General features: G+C 42.8%; 1 protein-coding gene, 1 long non-coding RNA gene and 1 pseudogene across 2 annotated transcripts in view; 1 reads left to right on the forward strand and 2 right to left on the reverse strand.

The window, feature by feature from the left end:
• Positions 1-20,468, reverse strand: part of Gbf1 (golgi brefeldin A resistant guanine nucleotide exchange factor 1) — a 295,142-nt gene that overhangs the window by 239,679 nt on the left and 34,995 nt on the right. The gene's annotated exons all lie outside the window — the stretch shown is intronic.
• Positions 16,897-19,529, forward strand: LOC139705410 (uncharacterized). The gene is made up of 3 exons (XR_011707292.1): positions 16,897-17,016; positions 17,117-17,197; positions 19,356-19,529. It is a non-coding gene; the product is annotated as an uncharacterized lncRNA (long non-coding RNA).
• Positions 19,527-19,621, reverse strand: LOC114088713 (U6 spliceosomal RNA; annotated as a pseudogene).

Here is a 20,468-nt window from a genome sequence, read left to right on the forward strand (position 1 = left end):
TACTGCCTGACCTCCACCCACTTTCCTAGTACTCTCATCTAGTCCAGCACACCCTCCAGCTCTTTTGATAGCTTCAGTCCAGCCCAGCCTGACTTCTAACCTGTCTTCAAAGGGAGGACTCCAGTCAGCCCCTTCCTCAAGCCACTCTTTCTTTTTCTTTTTTTTTTTTTAATATTTATTTTTTAGTTTTCGGAGGACACAACATCTTTGTTTGTATGTGGTGCTGAGGATCTCCTGGCATGTATGCCAGGAGAGCGCGCTACTGCTTGAGCCACATCCCCAGCCCCCTCAAGCCACTTTCCCTAAGATGAAAAACTAAGCAGCCAGGCTGGGGATGTGTGCTGCCCAGGTTAGATCCTCAGCACCACATACAAACAAAGATGTTGTGTCCGCCAAAAACCAAAAAAAGTAAATATTAAAAATTCTCTCTCTCTCTCTCTCTCTCTCTCTCTCAAAAAAAAAAAAAAAACAAAACAAAAAACTAAGCAGCCTTCCCAGGATCTCTCCCCACCCCCCCACCCCCAGCCCTCTTTCACTTAGTAGGGCCTTATCTTGGGAATTGGTAGAAGTAGATAAGAAGGTGGGTTTGGAGTTATATCCTAGAAGAGGGGAAGGGGAAGGATATAGGGACCAGAGATTCTGAAGGTGGCCCAGGTATACTCTGGGCTAGGCAGAAAGGAAGACAATGCAAAAATGGAGTTTTGAGTCAGGGGCCTATTTCCAAGCGAGATTTCAAAGATGTTTGTTTCGCCCTTGCTGTTTTGCCCTGGTTTCCTAGTATCCCTAATGTTTACAGTTGTCTACAATTGTTATCCATGTAACCAGAGTTCCATTTTCTCAGGACACACCTCTGTAGTCCCTCCCAACCCCACCCTGAATCAGGCACAGGAAATGGGTGGGAGATTTTGCACCCTGCAGTTCTTAAGAGAGTGGGGGAAGGTAAGTGTAATTAGAAGCTGACCCACATCACCATGTTCCTTTTCCAGCCTCTGGATGGGGCCATTTTCCCACAGATTTCAGTACCCATATCCTGAGGTAGCTAAATCTTTTTGTTGTTGTTGTTCTAGTTAGTTATACATGACAGTAGAATGCATTTTGACACAATATACATAAATGGAGTATAACTCTCATTCATCTGATTATACATGATGATTACATGACCTGATCACGTAATTATATATCCTATATATGCACATAGGATAACAATGTCTGATTCATTATATTATCATTCCTACCCCCATGCCCCATCTCCTCCCTTCACTCCCCTCTGTCTAATCCAAAATCCTGAGGTAGCTAAATTTTCAATTACTCCCTCCCTGTTGTCCCAGTTCTGGTCACCAACTTGACTCTCCTGGAGAAAAGTCACAGAGAGTATAGGGAGAAGAATCTTTTCCCTATCATTTCCAACAAGTAAGGCTATATGGGCAGCATAATTATGGGCAGGCATAATTTCTTTTCCTGTCTTTTAATGGACCTTAGGAACACAGAACTACATTAATCATAACCTTGGTTCATGACACACTCTCATCATTGCAGCCATACATAGCACACATTTGTTTACTTATAGTACTGTCACAACAACTCATCATCATCATTCTGAAAGCTAGGACCTCGACAATAACTAAATCTGCTAATGTGGTCATTCCTTTCTCAGGGGAGAAAATTCCCAACATATCCATCATTTTCTTGTTTTCCTTTTTTTTTTTTTTTTGTGGTACTGGATATTGAATTCAAGGACACTCTACCACTGAGCTACAACCCATCCCCAGACTTTGCTATTTATTTATTTATTTAGAGACAAAGTCTCACTAAGTTGTCCAGGCTGGTCTCAAATTTACAATCCTCCCGCCTCATCCTCCTGAGCCATTGGGATTACAGGCATGCACCATGGTGAACTGGCAAAAAAATTTTTTTTTCTTTTTATTTTTTTAATAATATTTATTTATTTATTTTTAGTACTCGGCAGACACAACATCTTTGTTGGTATGTGGTGCTGAGGATCAAACCCGGGCCGCACGCGTGCCAGGCGAGTGCGCTACCGCTTGAGCCACATCCCCAGCCCTATTTTATTTTATTTTTTTGAGAGAGAGAATTTTAATATTTATTTTTTAGTTATCGGCGGGCACAACATCTTTGTATGTGGTGCTGAGGATCGAACCTGGGCCGCACGCATGCCAGGCGAGCGCGCTACCGCTTGAGCCACATCCCCAGCCCCTTTTTTTCTTTTTAAATATATTTTAGTTGCAGATAGACACCATACCTTTACTTATTTATTTTTATGTGGTACTGAGGATTGATCCCAGTGCCTCACCCATGCTAGGCAAGTGCTCTACCACTGAGCCATAACCCCAGCTTCAATCCACTCTTTTTTTGAGGACTTTTAAATATTTTGGGCTCCTACTACTATTACTCTTTCTCTTGTCATTGGACATTTGGGTTGTTTCTTGGTTTTTGCCATTATGGGGAGTACTTTTTTTTTTTTTTTTTTTTTTTGTACCCATGTTTGAACCCATAGGCACTTAACCTTATTCTCAGTCCTTTTTTATTTTTTATTTTGAGACAGGGTCTCACTAAGTTACCTACAGCCTTGCTAAGTTGCTGAGGATGGCTTTGAACTTGTGATCTTGCTGTCTCTATCTCCTGAGCTGGGATTATAGGACTGGACCACCATGTCCAGCAGAAGACCTTAATTAAATGGCATATTAAGAAAGGGCTGTCTGAGAAAGTGATGTTTCATCTAAGACTTGAAAATGAGGAAGACAGCCAGGTAAAAAGTATGGAGCAGAGGGTTTCAGAGAGCAGAAACAGGTTTTTGTTGTTGTTGTTTTGTTTTTAACATTTTAGTTGTAGATGGATACAATATCTTTATTTTATTTATTTATTTTTACGTGATGCAGAGGATGGAACCCAGTGCCTCACACATGCTAGGCAAGTGCTGTACCACTGAGCTACAACTTCAGCCCTCAGAAACAGTCCTTGTTGTTGAAATAACAGAAGAAAACCTGGGGAGTTGTGAACCTAACTAGAACAAGGTCAAATAGTGGCAGGAATGAGAAGCTGGGCCCAGATGGAACAATGCTATTGTGTTAATGGTGACAATGATAATTATAGCAATTAACATTCATTATGTTCCAAGTCCATAAGAACCCATTATATCAATTATCTCACTAAAAGCCGACCAATTTTTTCACATATTACTATTTATTTAATTTTTGGTACTGGGGATGGAACCTAGGGACGCTTAACCACTAAGTCACATCCCCATCCCCCCCCCCTTTTTTTTTTAAAGAGAGAGAATGAATCTTTTTTTTTTTTTTTTTGTAGATGGACACAACACAATGCCTTTATTTTTATGTGGTGCTGAAAATGGAACCCAGGTCCCGCCCATCCTAGGCGAGTGCTCTACCACTGAGCCACAATTCCAGCCCCCCATCCCCTTTTAATTTTTTTTTATTTGTTTGTTTTAAGAAAGGGTCTGCTGGGGTTGTGGCTCAGTGGTAGAGTGCCCGCCTAGCACGGGCAAGACCCTGGGTTTGATCCTCAGCACCACATAAAAATAAATAAACAAATTAAAGATACTGTGTTCAACTACAACTAAAAAATGAATATTAAAAAAAAAAAAAAGATCTCCCTAAATTACTTAGGGCCTCACTGAATTGCTGAGGCTGGTCTTGAACTTGCACTCTTCCTGCCTCAGCCTCCTGAGACACTGGGGTTGCAAGAGAACAACTGCAGCCCAGCTACCTTTTTCTTTTTTTAACTATATGGTGTAGGTATTGTTATATCCCATTTTTAAAAAAATTTTTTTAGTAGTTGATGAACCTTTATTTTATTTGTTTATTTATATGTGGTGCTGAGAGTCGAACCCAGTGCCTCACACATGCTAGGCAAATGCTCTACCACTGAGCCACCACCCCAGCTCTGTTATATCCCATTTTATTTACACAAAGAAACTTAGGGTCAGAAAAGCTAAGCAACTTGCCTATGGTCACAGAACTAGCAAGGATTTAAATTTTCATCCAAATGTAATGAGCTATGACTGAAAGATTTAAAATAGTTCGTGGCTGGTGATCTTCTTGCTTTAGGATACAGAGATGCTAGAATTACATGCAATGGCCACTGCACCCCCATTCCCAACCCTGTTGGGTATGTACTTAGGAGTGGAATTACTGGGTCATATGATAACTTTATGTTTACTCTTCTGAGAAACTGGCAGACCGCTTTCCAAACAGCTGATCATTTTATATTCCCATTAGCTCTAATTTATCTATATCCTTACTAACATTTTTTATTGTCCATCTTTTCTTTTTTAATATTTATTAGTTGTTGATGGACATTTATTTAACTTATTTATACGCAGTGCTGAGTGCTAGGCAAGTGCTCTACCCCTGAACTACAACCCCAGGCCTATTGTCCATCTTTTTTATTATAGCTCCCCAACAGTGCATGAAGTGTTATCTCATTGTGGTTTTGATTTACATTTCCTTAATGACTAAAGATTTTGAGCTTACTGGCCATTTCTGTATCCTTTTGGTGAAATGTCTAATCCAATCCCCCAGACCCACATTTTTTTTGTACTGGGGATGAAACTCAGGGGTACTCTATCACTAACTATATGCCCGGCCCTTATTTAATTTATTTTGGTACTAGGGATTGAACCCAAGGGCACTTTACCAATGAGCTACATCTCCAGCCCTTTTTTATTTTATTTTTTTTAATTTTGATACAGGGTCTCGTTAAATTGATGAGGCTATCCTTAAACTTGTGATCCTCCTGCCTTAGCCTCCTGAGTTGCTGGAATCACATGTGGGTGCTACCATACCTGGCTATGGTGCCTAACTCTGCATGGGGTCCTTTTAAACATAAATGTTTTTAATTTTGGTGAGATCTAAATTTCCCTATTTTTTCTTTTGTTGCTTGTGCTTTTGGTGTATTTAGTAAACTTTTTACAAAAAGTACACATATGTCATAAATGTATAATTTGCTGGGTACTACACAGCATGCCTGTAATCCCAGCGGCTCTAGAGGCTGAGACAGGAGTATCACAAGTTCGAGGACAGCCTCAGCAACTAGCAATATCCTGTCTCAAAAAATAAAAAGGGGTGGGGATATACTCAGTGGTAAAGTGCCCCTGGGTTTGATTCCAAGTACTGGGGAAAAAAAAATAAACAACTAAATAAATGTGTTACTTGACAATTTTTCTGACACTGAACATACTCTGTAACCAGCACCAAGATAGATCAAAAAGCAGAACAGTCTCAATATCCCAGAAATTCTTCTCATGACCCTTCCCCACCACTTTTCCCCTCCAAGGGCAATCACTTTTTAATACCATGATTGGTTTAGGGTTTTTTGTTTGTTTGTTTGTACTGGGAATTGAACCCAGAGTTGCTTTACAGCTGAGCCACATCCCCATAATTTTTTCTTTTTATGACAGGGTCTAAGTTGCTTAGGGCCTCACTAAATTGTTGAGGCTGGCCTCAGACTTGCAATTTTTCTGCATCAGCCTCCCAAGTGCTGGGATTACAAGCATGTACCACTGTGTCCTTCCCATGATTGATTTTGCCTGGTGGATTCTTTGTTTTTGTTTTTCAGTACTGGAGATCAAACCTAGGATCCCTTTACCATTGAGCTATATTCCTAGACCCTTTCATTTTTATTTATTTATTTATTTTGAGGCAGGATATTGCTAAATTGCCAAGACTGGCCTCAAATTTGTGACTCTCATGCCCCAGCTTCCAAAGTAGTTGAGATTATAGGTGTGCCAGAAGTTTTACTTGTTTTTAGAGAATATAAGTAGAATCATACTAAACAGGCAAATTTTTAATTATACTTCCCAATGCTGGGAAGGATGCAAAGAGATTGGAATCTCATACATTTTGAATAAACTAAATGAATAGTTTAGTTTTTCTCTCAGAAAAACTCATATTAATGCATACAATTTTTGACCCAGTGATTCCATTTCTGGGAATCACAGCATTACTTATCTAATTACATATTATAAGCATTATTTATAGAGAATTTGGAAACTCCACAAAGAGATGGATAGGGGAATGGTTTGGTAAACTATAGGAAATCCTAAAGATGGAATGTTATATAGCCATCAAAATGATGTTTACCAAGAGGTTAAAAGCATATGGAACACACTTGTAATCCCAGTCTCTCAGGAAGCTGAGACAGGCAAGGCGCTAAGCAACTCAGTGAGACACTGTCTCTAAATAAAATACAAAGTAGAGTTGGGATGTGGCTCAGTGGTCAAGTGCCCCTGAGTTCAATCCCCAATACCAAAAAAAAAAAAAAAAAAGGAAAAAAAAAAAAACGCATATGGAGCAGAGTGCAGTGGCACATGTGTAATCCCAGTGACTCCGGAGGCTGAGGCAGGAGGGTCCCTGCATCAGCAACTTAGGGAGACCTTGTCTCAAGATTAAAAAAAAGAAAAGAAAACACCTGAGGATATAGCTCAGTGGTAAAACGTCCTTGGGGTTCAATACCCAGTACCACAAAAGAAGAAAAAAAGAGAATATGGAAAACAAAACAACAAAAAAAAAACTTATGATAAATGTTTACTGAAAAAATAGGAGAAAAAGATCATGCAAGAGTCTTGATTGGCCCTGGGGAGCTGGTCCTGTGCCTGCTGGCAGCCTCACGTCTGCGCGTAGCGACAGTCAGCTGGCAGCTGGGACTGAGTTGGGCAAGGAGAGCAGCAGAAAAAGGGGCCATCCTCTCGCTGATCACGCAACTCAAGTTTGTGGGGAACCTGGCGCTAAACCATTCATAGAGTACCTGCTTCTGGGTGAGGGTTTCAAAGGTAGCAGAACAGCCCCCTCGCTTTGATCTATTGAAAGCCCAGGACACAAGGGACAAAGGGCTGTCCTTCCTTCTCCAAACAACGGCAGCACGACATGATATGTGACAGGGTTGGGGAATTGGAACGTTTTTCTCCTGGATGTCTGTCCAATCTGCAGTAGGACACATCTGTCAGTCAGTCCCCCAGTGGAGGGCTCTAAAGGATCCTCAAGGAAAAGAATAGAGCAAGTGAGTCCCAGAAACTTTCCATAGGATTAAACCTCTCTGTCTTCCACTCTGCCTTTTTTCTTCTGGGAAAAGAAAACCCAAAGTTTAAATAATGATAACATACAATAAAATAATAACAAACAAAACATAGAAACTTGGAGGAAAAAAAAGAAAAGAAAAAGTATCATGCAAAATTACTGCAATTATATTAAAGAATCTATGCATAGAAAAAAATAGGCAGGAAGAAAGAACAATGTTGGACAATGTTTGCAATAAGCTGATTGAATTCTCCTTCCCCAGCACATAAATAAATAAATAAATAAGAATTATTGGATCCTAGGTAGATTTTTTTTTCTCATTATTTTTCAGATTTCCTCTACTGTGCTCAAGCTACCTTTATAACAACGAATACTAACTATAAAAGAGAAAGAATCCTGGTGGGAAGTAACAAAGGTGTGAATTAGGTCATTCATGGTAGAACCTGGAAGGGAAGAATAGATTCAAAATGGTTGCTTACAGAATTATGGGTGGTGAGTGAATGGGCAGGGTGGAGGCAATGCTCACATTTGGAGAGCATTGATTCCTTTGGAGAAACTGGGAGGACACTGGGAGAACCTCAGTAGGGATCCCTGGAGGAATCACAGCAGAACATAGACTCCTGCAATATTCATCTGTGTTTTGAATCCTGGCCCAACCACTTAGAGATTGTTAACCCTGAGCAAATTATTTATCCTCTTTGAGCTTGTTTCCCCATTTCTAATAATGGCATTAACAACAGGGGATAATAATAGCATTTGTCTTTTAGTGTTGTTAGGAGGATGAATTGATATGTAGAGTTTAGAAGGTGCCTGGTGTGGCATAAACTTTCAATAAAAATTAACTTTTGATGTGACCAGCAGCACTTGGAGATCAGAAGCTAGTACTTCTCTGTCCCTAGCCACCTGTCAGACCAAAAATAGTTCCTTCACCTAACCTCCCTCACTTAGCTCACTACCAGAAGGTAACCCATGGGATGATCCAAAGTCCACAGGAGTAGGAATGGAGGGACCTTAAAATGGATTGTGTAGGAGGATTGGAGAGGGGAATGGGGGTAGGATTATAAACTAACTTGTAAAAATTTTCAAATTAAGTAAGCCAGGTTAACAGCAAAGCAGAGGCCCTGAAGCACTCTATAAGAGCCCTCTGGTTCCATGTCAGTGAATCAGGATGTTTTCTGCTGATGTGAGGCAGGGCAAAGAAGGGGATGTCCCCTTTGCCAATAGATGCTGCCTAATTCGTTCATTCTGCCTTCTGCATCTGGACCTAGAATTGCTGAGCACCTTAAAAAGAAAAATGAGAATGAACCCCGGGTGTGGTGGCACACACCCGTAATCCCAGCTACTCATGAGGCTAAGGCAGGAGAATTACAAGTGCCAGGTCAGCATGGGCAACTTAAGAAGACCCTATCTCAAAATTAAAAACAAAATAAATAAAATAAAAAGGGTTGTCCTTCACATGTTATAAGGGAGGTAGCTCAGTGGTAGAACATCCCTGAATTCAATCCCTAGTAACTAACACACACAGGGGACGAAGGGAGGGAAGAAGGGAGAGAGAGAGAGAGAGAGAGAGAGAGAGAGAGAGAGAGAGAGAGAGAAAGAGAGAATAGTGAGACAGATTAGGGGGAGCCCTATTTGCAAGACTGGCCTCTAGCAACATCCCCTGTCACCTCCCCTTGCACCCCTGCACACTCAGGAGATGAGTCTGTAAGAAACTATCCAATGTCTAGCTGAAACCTGGGACACATTCCCTGAAACACGACCACATTCCCTGACTACATAACATGCCGGGTGCGTGCCTTCATCTCAACTCTGGTGTTCTGCTACTCCAGCCCTAACCTGTTCTGCTGCCACCCATGCAGCTTCTACAGGGACTCAGTTCCATTAGCCTACTTCCCAGCACTACCTGCCTGTTTTCTGATGGCTGTGACCATACTCCTCTTATATCTTGCCCTTGTCCTGCCTGATGCCCATTCCTTCTCTCTGAAAGCTGACCCCTCAGGACAGCAGCCACCTATGGTCTCCTCAGGGAAAGAGCTCAGCCTTACCTGGGACCCTCTCCACATTTACTTATTTTTTTTTTAATTTCTTTTTTCTAATTATTTGTTCTAATTAGTTATATACTCTGGCAGAATGCATTTTGACTCATTATATACAAACGGAGTACAATTTTTCATTTCTCTGTTTTTACACGATGCAGTCACACCATTTGTGCAATCATACATGCACATAGAGTCCCCTCTACGTTTATGTAATTTCTTTCCAACTTGAACCATTTTGGCCCCAGCTCTCCTAGAACTGACCCCTTTCAACTCAGAACTTTTCCATACTCTGCCTCCTCCATCTCTGGTCCTGAACCCTCTTCCATTTTCCTCTCTTATTTGTGACCTCCTCCTCCTCTCACCTCCATCCATCCCCTCCTAACTTCCATACCTCTACCTATCTCCTACCCCATTCCTCTTTCCTGACTCTCTCTGCAGTCTGACACTTGCCTCTCCATGGGCTAGAACATCAGCAGTTTTATAAGCAATGATCAGATACATGAGGCCATTTCCTACAATGGTTATACTCTCAGAAATGACATGTACAATCTCCTTTGTTTTCTCCCCCCACCCCCTTTCTTGGAATTGAACCCAGGGGCACTTTACCACTGAGCTACTTCCCCACCCTTTTTTAATATTTTATTTAGAGACAGGGTGATCTGGATGTTGCTGCCCAAAACCTAAAGTTCTTAGTTCAACTGATTCCTTTTCCTAGTGTGCTGAGGGGCAAAGAAGTCAATGCTCTGCAGAACTTTCTTCAAAGGCTTGATAGAATTGCTTATGGCCTCGCTAAGTAGCTGAGGCTGGCTTCAACTTGAGATCTTCCTGCTTCAGCCAACTGATACACCTCATCCTTTCTTTAAGGCACAGAGCAGACTCAACTCTCCCTCCACCCCTAGGAATTTCTCTCTGGGTCCCTATCTCCAACTCACTCCAGAATCCCAGCCTACCAGAGCATTTGGGTTTCCACCCATGGGAGTGGTAGATTCCAGGCATCACTGTCCCAGACACAAACCTCAGCCTGTCCAACCTCATTTCTCTGTCCCTTCTCCCTAGGATCATTTCTTGCAAGAAACCTCCTTCCTTCAGATGTTCCCTTCCTCCTGGTATATGCTGTCTATGGATGGGAGCCCATCGGAGGAAGAATCCAATCCAACCTGCTCGGTGAGGTGGAAATAGCCTGGACTACTGGGAAGGCTGGGAAGATGGAGCTCTCTAGTGGTTCATTGTCATCCTGTCTTCTCCAAAAGCTAGGTTTTCCTTCTGGGCATCAAAAACCCATGCTGGGACCTTGTCCCAGCAGATTGGGAGCAAATAGTCAAGTGTTTTTCATTTAACATGGACCCTACAAGCAAAAAGACTTCTTCTGAACCTGGTGCTCAACCACTGAGACAATGATTTGTCCCAATAATGAAGAAAAAAAAAAATCTGGGGCTAGGATTGTAGCTCAGTGGTAGAGCGCTTGCCTAGCATGTGTGAGGCACTGGATTCGATTCTCAGCACCACATGCAAATTAAATAAATAAATTAATTAAAGGTTCATCAATAACTAATAAAAATATTTTAAAAAATTGGAGTTGGTGGTCTTTTCTTGCGTTGTGGTTCAACAAGCTTCCTCCTTCACTTTTTTAAGTTTTACTACTCTCAGTTCATTGATCACACATCTGTCTCCCACACCAAAGTTCAAAGTTAAAATCCTGAAGCTATGGTAGTCCAGCCATAGTTGGGTGTTCTATCCTGAAGCTAAGAGGTATTCGCTAGGGCCCTAGGGAAATTGAGCAGCGTAAAGCTTGCAGATCTGTCTCCTTTCTAAACCTACTCTCATCTGCCAGCTAAGGAGCCTTCTTGCCTGTCTGCAGCTGGGTTTTCTTATTTGCAATATGAACAACATAACCCCTGCCCCTGCTTCAGAGGGTAAAAGGTTCAAATGAAGTAACTGATAGGGAGGTCCTATGAGGTATAAAATGCTCTTTAGTGTGTCTGTGGAAGGGAGGAGAGTAGAAATTATACAAGGAGTCCCCAGACTGTGGCCTGGACTTGGCCTGAAACAGCAGTACTTTCCTGGACTGGAGCCAAAACCAGGTCCTCTTTCCATTGTCAATGTCAGTGTCTGGGCTCAGTTTATTGTTCCTGACTCCTCTGGTATCTATTAAGCCTTTGAAGAAAGTTCTGCAGACCATTGACTTCTTTGCCCCTCAGCACACTAGGAAAAGGAATCAGTTGAACTAAGAACTTTAGGTTTTGGGCAGCAACATCCAGACCACCCTGGGCAAAGTCAAAGGAATTCTGCAAGCAAATTTAAGTTCATGGCCCAAGGCTCAACCTCAGTGTGAGCCTGGTTAGGGACCTCCTGAGACCCTCCAACATTACTGCTGTTCTGAGCCTAGCCCAGAAAGGACAGCCTTTATGCAAATTGTATACTCATCCTCAGGGAACTGCATTCCTGTATGGGAGACCTCCTTACTCTTGTGTAGTATCTTAGTTTCCTAGAGCTGACATAATAAATTGCCACAATTCCTCCACCCTTACTGGGGTATTGTTGAACTGGGAGTGCTTTACCACTGAGCAACATTCCTAGTTTTTTTTTTTTTTTTCGGGGGGGGGGGGGGTAGGGTACCAGAGGTTGAACTCAGTGCACTCAACCACTGAGCCACATCCCCAGCCCTATTTTGTATTTTATTTAGAGACAGGATCTTACTGAGTTGCTTAGCACATTGCCATTGCTAAAGATGGTTTCCAACTTGTGATCTTCCTGCCTCAGCCTCCCAAGCTTCTGGGATTACAGGGATACACTACCATGCCTGGCCTTAGTCGTTTTTAATTTTTTATTTTGAGACAGGGTCTCACTGAGTTGCTTAGGACCTTATTATAGTTGCTCAGGCTGACCTTGAATTTGCAGTCCTCCTGCCTTTGCCTCCTGAGTTGCTGAGGTTAAGAGATGTACATTATCATACCTGGCAAATTTCTATAAGCTCCAAGCTTGTTCTCTCATAGTTGCATAGACCAGAAGTCCAAAACCAATGTTGTTAGCAGTTTTGGCTTATTCTGGAGGCTCCAAAGGGGAACCCATCCTATGACTCTTTCCTAGCTTCTGTTGACTGTCAACAATCCTTGGTGGTGCTTGGATTGTAGACCTATCCCTCCAATATCTGTCTCTGTTCTCACATGGCCACCTCCTTCCATGTCTATGTGTTTTCTCCTTTTCAGTATCCTTATACTCATTATTGAATTTAGGGCTCACAGGATGATTGATTGATTGATTGATTGATTATTAGAGATTGAACCCAGGGGCACTTAACCACTGAGCAACATCCCTAGCCCTTTTTTGTATTTTGTTTAAAGACAGGATCTTGCTGAGTTGCTTAGGGCCTCACTAAGTTGCAGAGACTGGCTTTGAGCTTGAGATCCTCTTGTCTCAGCCTCCAGAGTCACTGGTATTACAGGTATGGCCACTGCACCTGGCCCAGGATGATCTCTTCTCTCAAGAAGAGATTCCTTACCTTAATTATACCTGCAATCACCCTTATTCAAAACAAGATCACATTCTGAGGTTCTGGGTAGACATGTCTTTTGCAAGTCACAACTCAATCTGCTATAAGGCGATTCAAATTATTATCTATCTATCTATTTATTTATTGTGGTGCTGGGGATCAAATCCATGACCTTACACATGCTATGGTACACAATCTACCACTGAACTATATCCCCAGCCTAGAGTTTCCAGTTTGATGATGGAGATCCACCCCATTGTTGAAGAATCCCTGAGTCCTAGAGGAGAAACATGCCCTCCTTTAAGAAGCCCCATTTGTCTCTGGGTTTGATACCCAGCACTGAAAGAAGAAAAAGAAGAAGGAGGAGAGAGGAAAGGGGGAAGGAGAGGAGAAGGAAAGAGAAGAGAAAGAGCCCCTTTATGATGGAGAAGACCTTGATTCCCATTCTGGTCCTCAAGGAATCTTTTTAAATATCTATCTATCTATCTACCTACCTACCTACCTACCTACCTACCTACTTACTTATCTATCTATCTTGGGAATTGAACCCAAGGGTGATGTACATCTGAGTTACAACCCTGGCCCTTTTTTGTTTTCTTTTTCTTTCTTTTTTTAACAACATGGATGTTTAACCCCTGATCCACTCCCCAGCCCTTTTTATATTTTATTTAGAGACAGGGTCATGCTAAGTTGCTTAGGGCCTTGCTAAATTGCTGAGGCTGGTCTGAAACTTGTGATCCTCCTGCCTCAGTCTCCAGAGTTACTGGAATTACAGTTGTGTAACCCAACTGGTTATTCTCACCTGTATATTTCCTCAGCCGCAGGCAGGTACAGATATATATATATATATATATATATATATATATATATATAATGATGGACACAAAACCTTTATTTATTTATTTATTTTTATGTAGTGCTGAGGATCAAACCCAGTGGCTCACATTTGCTAGGTAAGTGCTCTACAACTGAGCCACAACCCAAGCCTCAGGTATAGCATTCTTAGGGAAAGCAAACTCAGAATCCATCACTTTGGGCACTGACCAGTGACAGATAAGAGAAATGGAAAGTGATGACTGGGGCTTAACAGAGTGGTGGCAAGGAATTGAAGGTAGGGGACAGAGCTGGGAGATGCAGGAAAGATTTGTGACTGAGACTTGTTCCTTTTTTTTTCAGGGGTGGGACGGGATCAGAGAAGCGGCGCTGGGGATCAAACCCAGGGCCTCACACATGCTTAGGCAAACTTTCTACCGCTGAGCCACATCTCTAGCCCTCTCTTTTGTTTTCTTGAATTTTTTTTTCTCAGCTGTCCCCACTTGCATGACCCCTTGGATCTAGTTCAAAAAAAACTACTCAGAGAAAGACAGATTGACTGTAGTTTCTCTTCCTGGTGTTCACTCATGTGAAGCACATACACCTTCTTTGTATTAAGTATCTAACTACTGAAAATTAAGGAGTTGAGTCAGGCACAGTGGTGCACATCTGTAATGCCAGTGACTTGGAAGGCTGAGGCAGGAGGATGGCAGGTTTGAGGCCAGTCTCAATAATGTAGCAAGTACTTAAGCAACTGAGAAAGACCGTGTCTCAAAATAAAAAATAAAAGGACTGGGGCTGTAGCTCAGTGGTAAAACACTGTTGAGTCCAATTCCCAGTACCAAAAAAAGATAAAAAGGTCAGGATTTGATAATAGACAAAGCTATCAAAAGTGAGAACCATTCAGGGCTTAGTGGTGCATGCCTGTAATCCCAGCAGCTCTCTCAGAGACTGAGGCAGGAGGATCATGAGTTCAAAGCCAGCCCCAGCAACAGGGAGGTGCTAAGCTACTCAGTGAGACTCTGTCTCTCAATAAAATACAAAATAGGGCTGGGGATGTGGCTCAGTGGTTGAGTACCCCTGAGTTCAATCCCCAGTATCAAAAAAAAAAAAAAAAAAAAAGAAAGAAAGAAAAAGTGAAAAACGTGGAGTCAAGAATTCATTCCCAGCTCTGGTTAAATTTCTCCTGGAACCAACTAGGAAGATGTACATTCTATAACAACTTATTTCCTTTATTGGTGACACCACAAATATTTAGGAAATCTAATCAGTCTTCTTTGCTCTTTCTGACTTCCCCTCAAACCTCTCTACACTGGAACTGTTCTCATCTCCTCTTTCAAAGCAGCCCTTCCCTCAAACACAGCAAAGGATAGATAATGTCTTTCCCTTTCCCAACATTTACTACTTCCTACAGAACTCACTAGGATCTGACCAGTGTAGTAGAGAAGGGAACTGGTTACTGATCGTCTCCCTCCCCAATTACCAAACTCCCCATAAATTTCCTACCCCATATGGACCCTCCATTATCTCTGAAAGAGTTCTGAGAATGAGCCAATCTAGTCTTTGATGAGCAGTCACCTAATTTTCCCTCTGGGCAACTATCTTAGATATCCTGGTCTAAGATATCCTGCCCCCAGCTTTGGCCCAGGGCCTAGTCTGCTTATCTCTGAGTTCCTCCTCAATTCTTGCCCTCAGTCTTCCCTTCTTTCTCCCCACTGTGACTTCTAGAACCCTATTCATCCCTCAACATCAAGCCTCTGCTCACCTCTTCTGGAGAAGACCTGCCCTGCAAATCTGAGGCTCCTGGTTATTCTTAGAACCTGCCTGGGGATGTTAAGGGTGAGGGAAATGCTTAGCTCTTCCCACTTTTCTCCAGAATTAAACAAAAATAATAGAAATTAAAAGGACTGCATATCACCTTGGAATTTGGATGATTGCTAAATCCCAGGAAACTAAAACCAATATAAGACCTGAAGAGGGCTGGGATTGTGCCTCAGTGGTAGAGTGCTTGCCTGACATGTGTGAAGCACTGGGTTCCATTCTCAGCACCACATATACATAAATAAAATAAAGGTCCATTGACAAATTAAAGACCTGAAGAGTCTGCAGCACCAGAACCTCTAGAAGGTCCCAGAGGCTCAGGGAGGCCCAGAATGAGGTGGACTGTCCTCATTCACAGTGGAGGCCACCATCTCACTCCTGCTTCCTTAGCTTCTCATAATTCCTTCCCTTGCTGGGCGTGGTGGCCCACGCCTGTAATCCCAGCAACCCAGGAGGCTGAGACAGGAGGGTCCCAAGTTCAAAACCAGCCTCAGCAATGGCAAGGCGCTTAGCAACTCAGTGAGACCCTGTCTCTAAATAAAATACAAAATAGGGCTGGGGATGTGGCTCAGTGGTTGAGTGCCCCTGAGTTCAATCCCCAGTACCAAAACAACAAACAAAAAAACCCCCTCCTTCCCTTGTCTTCTATTTCCTAGAAAAATAGAAACTTCTGGGAGATGTGAGCTAATCCAGCTGGTCTATGGGCTCTATATATTGGCTATAATTCTGGTGAGAGATCTCAGGGCAACACCCTTTTTGCTCCTTTCTCCCAACATTTACACTGAGAGCCTCCTCTGCTCCTCAGAGCAAACACGTTTTCTTGCCTTTCCCTCCCAGACCCTTGTCCCCATTCCAATTTATCTCCTCTCCTTCTCTGTTCCTGGTCCAGTTCCATCCTAGGCATCTCTGATTCCAACTCTCCTTGCCTTTGTTCTTGCTTGTGTCCTGTGTAGAGACCTCTGGAGCCAGGACCAGGCCTAAGCCCTCCCTTGGGGAATTAGGGGAGAAACAATGTTAAGTTTTTCTTTATAACTGGTGAGTGATTCTGTTCCCTCAGCCCTTACCTTATGGCTTGGTTCAGCCTCTTTTCCCACCTTAATTTTTGTTTACCAGCTAAGTTGTGGTCTCACACAATAATAATGCAGCTTATAGTTCAAATAGCCCACTAGCCTCGGAGTTGTGATTCTAAAAAAAAAAATTATTGTGATGCTGGAGGTCAAATCTAGGTCTTCAGGAATGCTATCTATGCAAGGGCTCTGCCATTAAGCTCCCTCCCTAGCCCTCCCTTATTCAAGGGAGATTCACCTTCATTTCATATTTTGTGCATAATATAAGACTTTATTGATTTTTGAATAAGTCTTGACATTCTTGTATTTAAAATTCATAGAAAATGTGGCTGCATTGTGCCCTCCCAGGAAACTTCTGTGTCCTTGACTTCCTCCCCACTTTCAATTTTGGAGAAAAGAATCCAGGCAGCTCAGGTTTCTTTTCTTCTAGATGACACTTTCTTAGTGCAAGATCTGGATCCCTTCCCCTTTTCATGGTTCTGCTTCCTGAACTCTCTTCTGACTTTTCTGTGTCCTCAGAGAACCTTGATTTACTTACTACCTCTAGAGACTTCCTCTGTCCTTGCTTGAGAAGGGTAGTAATTGCATGTTTAATGAGCTGGCAGTGTCAAGAGTGAACACCAGGGGGAGCCTGTGCCTAAGAAGAGGCTGAGATGGCCCTGGACAATCATGGAGCCACTCTGAGGATTTTTGAGGCCTTCCAACACCACTACACTCACTCCCACCCTGATGAAGTAAGTGTGACAAGCATTCCAGTGTGAGGTGGCTCCCTATGGAGTTGGGAATCTAGAGCTGCCTCCATGCCTAACTGTTCCTCTTTTTTCCTTATCACAGGTCAGTGTGAACCAAACTCTTGTGCAACTGTATAATGTGGAACACTTCCTAAGGATAGGTTCCCTGAGGATCAGAGTCAATGTGAGGATCAGTCTTTTAGTGCTTGACTTCAACTACAATTTCCAGTAGTTTCTGATGCCCATTCTTTCCCTGGATCTCTGTTCATTCAGGCTTTCCCATTCCTTTTTCTCTCCTAGTTTGGGGATGTGGGTCCCTGGGTAGTACCAGTTACGTTCCTTTCTTCTACCCCAACTCCCAAGAATGGTCCTGACTCAGTGGCTTTTCTGCCCCCACCACTGCTCTAGGTGGCTTCTTTCTTTCTTTCTCTCTCTCTCTCTCTCTTTTTTTTTTTTTTTTTTGGTACTGGGGATTGAAGTTAGGCACTCAACCACTAAGCCACATCCCCAGTCCTATTTTGTATTTTATTTAGAGACAGGGTCTCATTGAGTTGCTTAGCACTTTGCTTTTGCAGAGGCTGGCTTTGAAACTGCCATCCTCCTGCCCCAGCCTCCTGAGGTCCTGGGATTATAGGCATCCGCCATCCCGCCTGTCTGACCTGTTTCTTTTTTCAGATCCATCTACCTTCTATCAGTTTTAGGTTTAGATCAACCAAACAATCAGTCTATCTATGGTTAAAAGGGAGGAAATCCTAAAAATCTATAAAGCCCAGAGCCTATTCCCTTTTTCTCACCCAGGTGGTAGGAATCAGTCAGATCCACATTAACTGAACCTATAATAAACTTGGCCTTGTGATACAGGTTGAGGTTACAAAAATACAAATAACCATGTTCTTGGCCCTCAAGGAACTTGAATGCTAATTAGGAAGACAAACAAATAACTAGATGATCTCAATATCAAAGAAGAAAGGCTGGAAAGAAGACTGGAAAGAAAGGCAGGACTAGACACAAAGGAAGGAATACCCTTGTAGGAGTTTGCCCTCTAATCTGAATACTGAAGTAGATTCTGATCTTAGTCCTATTTGCTGTTTAAATACTCTGGGTGTTAGAGTTTAAGTGTCTCCCAAATCTCACATGTGAGACAATGCAAGACAGTTTAGAGGTGAAATGATTCAGTTATGAGAGCCTTAACGTAATCAGTAAATTAATCTCCTAATAGGGATTAACTGAGTGGCAGGTAGGGTGTGGCTGGAGGAGGGGAGTCCATGGGGGTGTGCCCTTGGGGTTTATATTTTGTCCTGGAGGAGATCTCTCTCTCTCTCTGCTGCTTGGTGTGATGTCTTGAGCTGCATTTCTTCACCACATTCTTCTACCATGATGTTCAGCCTCACTTTTAGCCCTTAGGAATGGAGTTGGCCATCTCTGAACTGAGACTTCTGAAACTGTGAGCCCCCAAATAAACTTTCCTCCTCTAATTGTTCTTGTCAGGTCCTATGACTCTAAGCAGCAGTAAAAAATTGACTAAAACACTGGGTAATCAAGGTTAGACTTGAGGATATAGAAATATCAATTAGAAAGCTACTAAAATTCTCAGTGACATTTAGGCAGAAGGATGGGTTGGGGTTTGGGAGGAGAGCAGGAGTTGTCCTTGTTACTTTTTTTTCAGGCCACAGGTGGAAGAAGGGGTGGGGCTCTGACCTCTGACCCTTGTAGGATGGTGGAGAAGGGAAAAGAGTCTATGAGTTTCCTGGGTAGGTGACAGGGAGGACTGTAGGCAGGCCTGAGGGCAGGAAAGCATTCTCAGTTGTACCTCACCTCTGAGCTCCATGAGGTTCTCCATGTGAACCTACTTTCTTTTGTACAGGGACCTTGGATCTGAAGTCTTGCCCACTACTAAAAAAATTTTTTTTTGTTGTTGTTCTGGGGATTGAACTCAAGGGCACTTAATCACTGAGCCACATCCCCAGTGGTTTTTTTTTGTATTTTATTTAGAGAGAGGGTCTCATTGAGTTGCTTAGGGTCTCGCTAAGTTGCTGAGGTTGTCTTTAAATTCATGATCCTTCTGACTTAGCCTCCTTAAGCCAATGGGACCACTCAAAAGTTGTAGCCCCAGAATGCCACCCTTTTCTCAGGTACCCAAGGTCAAGGACCTCAGTTCCTAGATTTTGCATTCCATAGGCTCCAACATCTTTTTTTTTTTTTAATCCACTTTATTTTTAGGCAACCTACCTGACATGTTTTCTTTCTTTCTTTCTTTCTCTTTCTTTCTTTCTCTCCTTCTTTCTTTCAGACAGACAGAGAGAGAGAGAGAGAGAGAGAGAATTTTAATGTTTATTTTTTAGTTTTCAGCAGACACAACATCTTTGTTTGTATGTGGTGCTGAAGATCGAACCCGGGCCGCACGCATGCCAGACGAGCGTGCTACCGCTTGAGCCACATCCCCAGCCCTGACATGTTTTCTTAAAAAACAGGGGCCTCCACTCCAAATAAATCACAGTCAAAATAAATGAACTAAAAATATGGAATGCTTCATGAATCTGTGTGTCATCCCCGCATAGACGCCATGCTAATCTTCCAGTTTTAGTATATGTGCTGCTGAAGTGAGCACAAGTCCCAACATCTTGTCCTGGGATCCACCCTTCAACCAAAGACCTCAGACTTGGGATCTCTATCTACCTATTCAGACTTTCACTCAGGAAGACCACAATGAATCATTACTTTGATGGCCCTCTCACATGCTCCACCCAAACCCATTCAGACCATATTTGCAACCCTAGAGTTCTACAAAGTCCCAAGGTATGGTTTGGGATCATTGGCATCCTCCACACTGGAGGTGGAGGATGAGCAAGGACCAGCATAATCCAATATCAGCCTGTAAAGGTAGAATAAAAGCTACCAGCCATTTAAGGCCACCAGTTCCCCTCTGAGCTGCCAGGCTGGGCAGTGTCCATGCTGAGGCCTTGCTAATGGGTGACTCAGAGGAATTTCCTCAAAGAAAAGCTTGGCCCTTTCCCTATGCCCCCAGGGGCCCACTGAGTATAATTCTTTCTCCTCCTGGCACAGCAGGAGGCCCAAGACAAATCTCAGGCTGAGAAGCAAACATATTTCAGTAGGATCATGAACAGGAAAACAGCTTCCAGCCTTGTGCCACCTTCAACTTCCCAGCTTCAAGACCAAGAAGAGGAGGAACCCCTCCCATACTAGGAAGGGGCTAGGTGACAGCTGAGGGAGAAGCAGCAGCTTTAAGGCTAATAGCTGAACTACAGGTGTTGGTAGACAGGCTAGCTTGAGTCCCAGGACAAGAGCCATTCAAGCCTTGGATAAGACCAAATTGTCATCCTAGGACTTCAGTGAGGCTAAGAAGCCATCTCAGATTTGGCCATACGGATGAGCCACCTTGGGACCTCCGCAAGGCTGGGGAAATAACAATAATCATGGGCAAGACTGTAGGGCTA

This window comes from Marmota flaviventris, chromosome 4, assembly GCF_047511675.1.
Source record: "Marmota flaviventris isolate mMarFla1 chromosome 4, mMarFla1.hap1, whole genome shotgun sequence".
In the NCBI taxonomy this organism is placed as follows: Eukaryota; Metazoa; Chordata; class Mammalia; order Rodentia; family Sciuridae; genus Marmota; species Marmota flaviventris.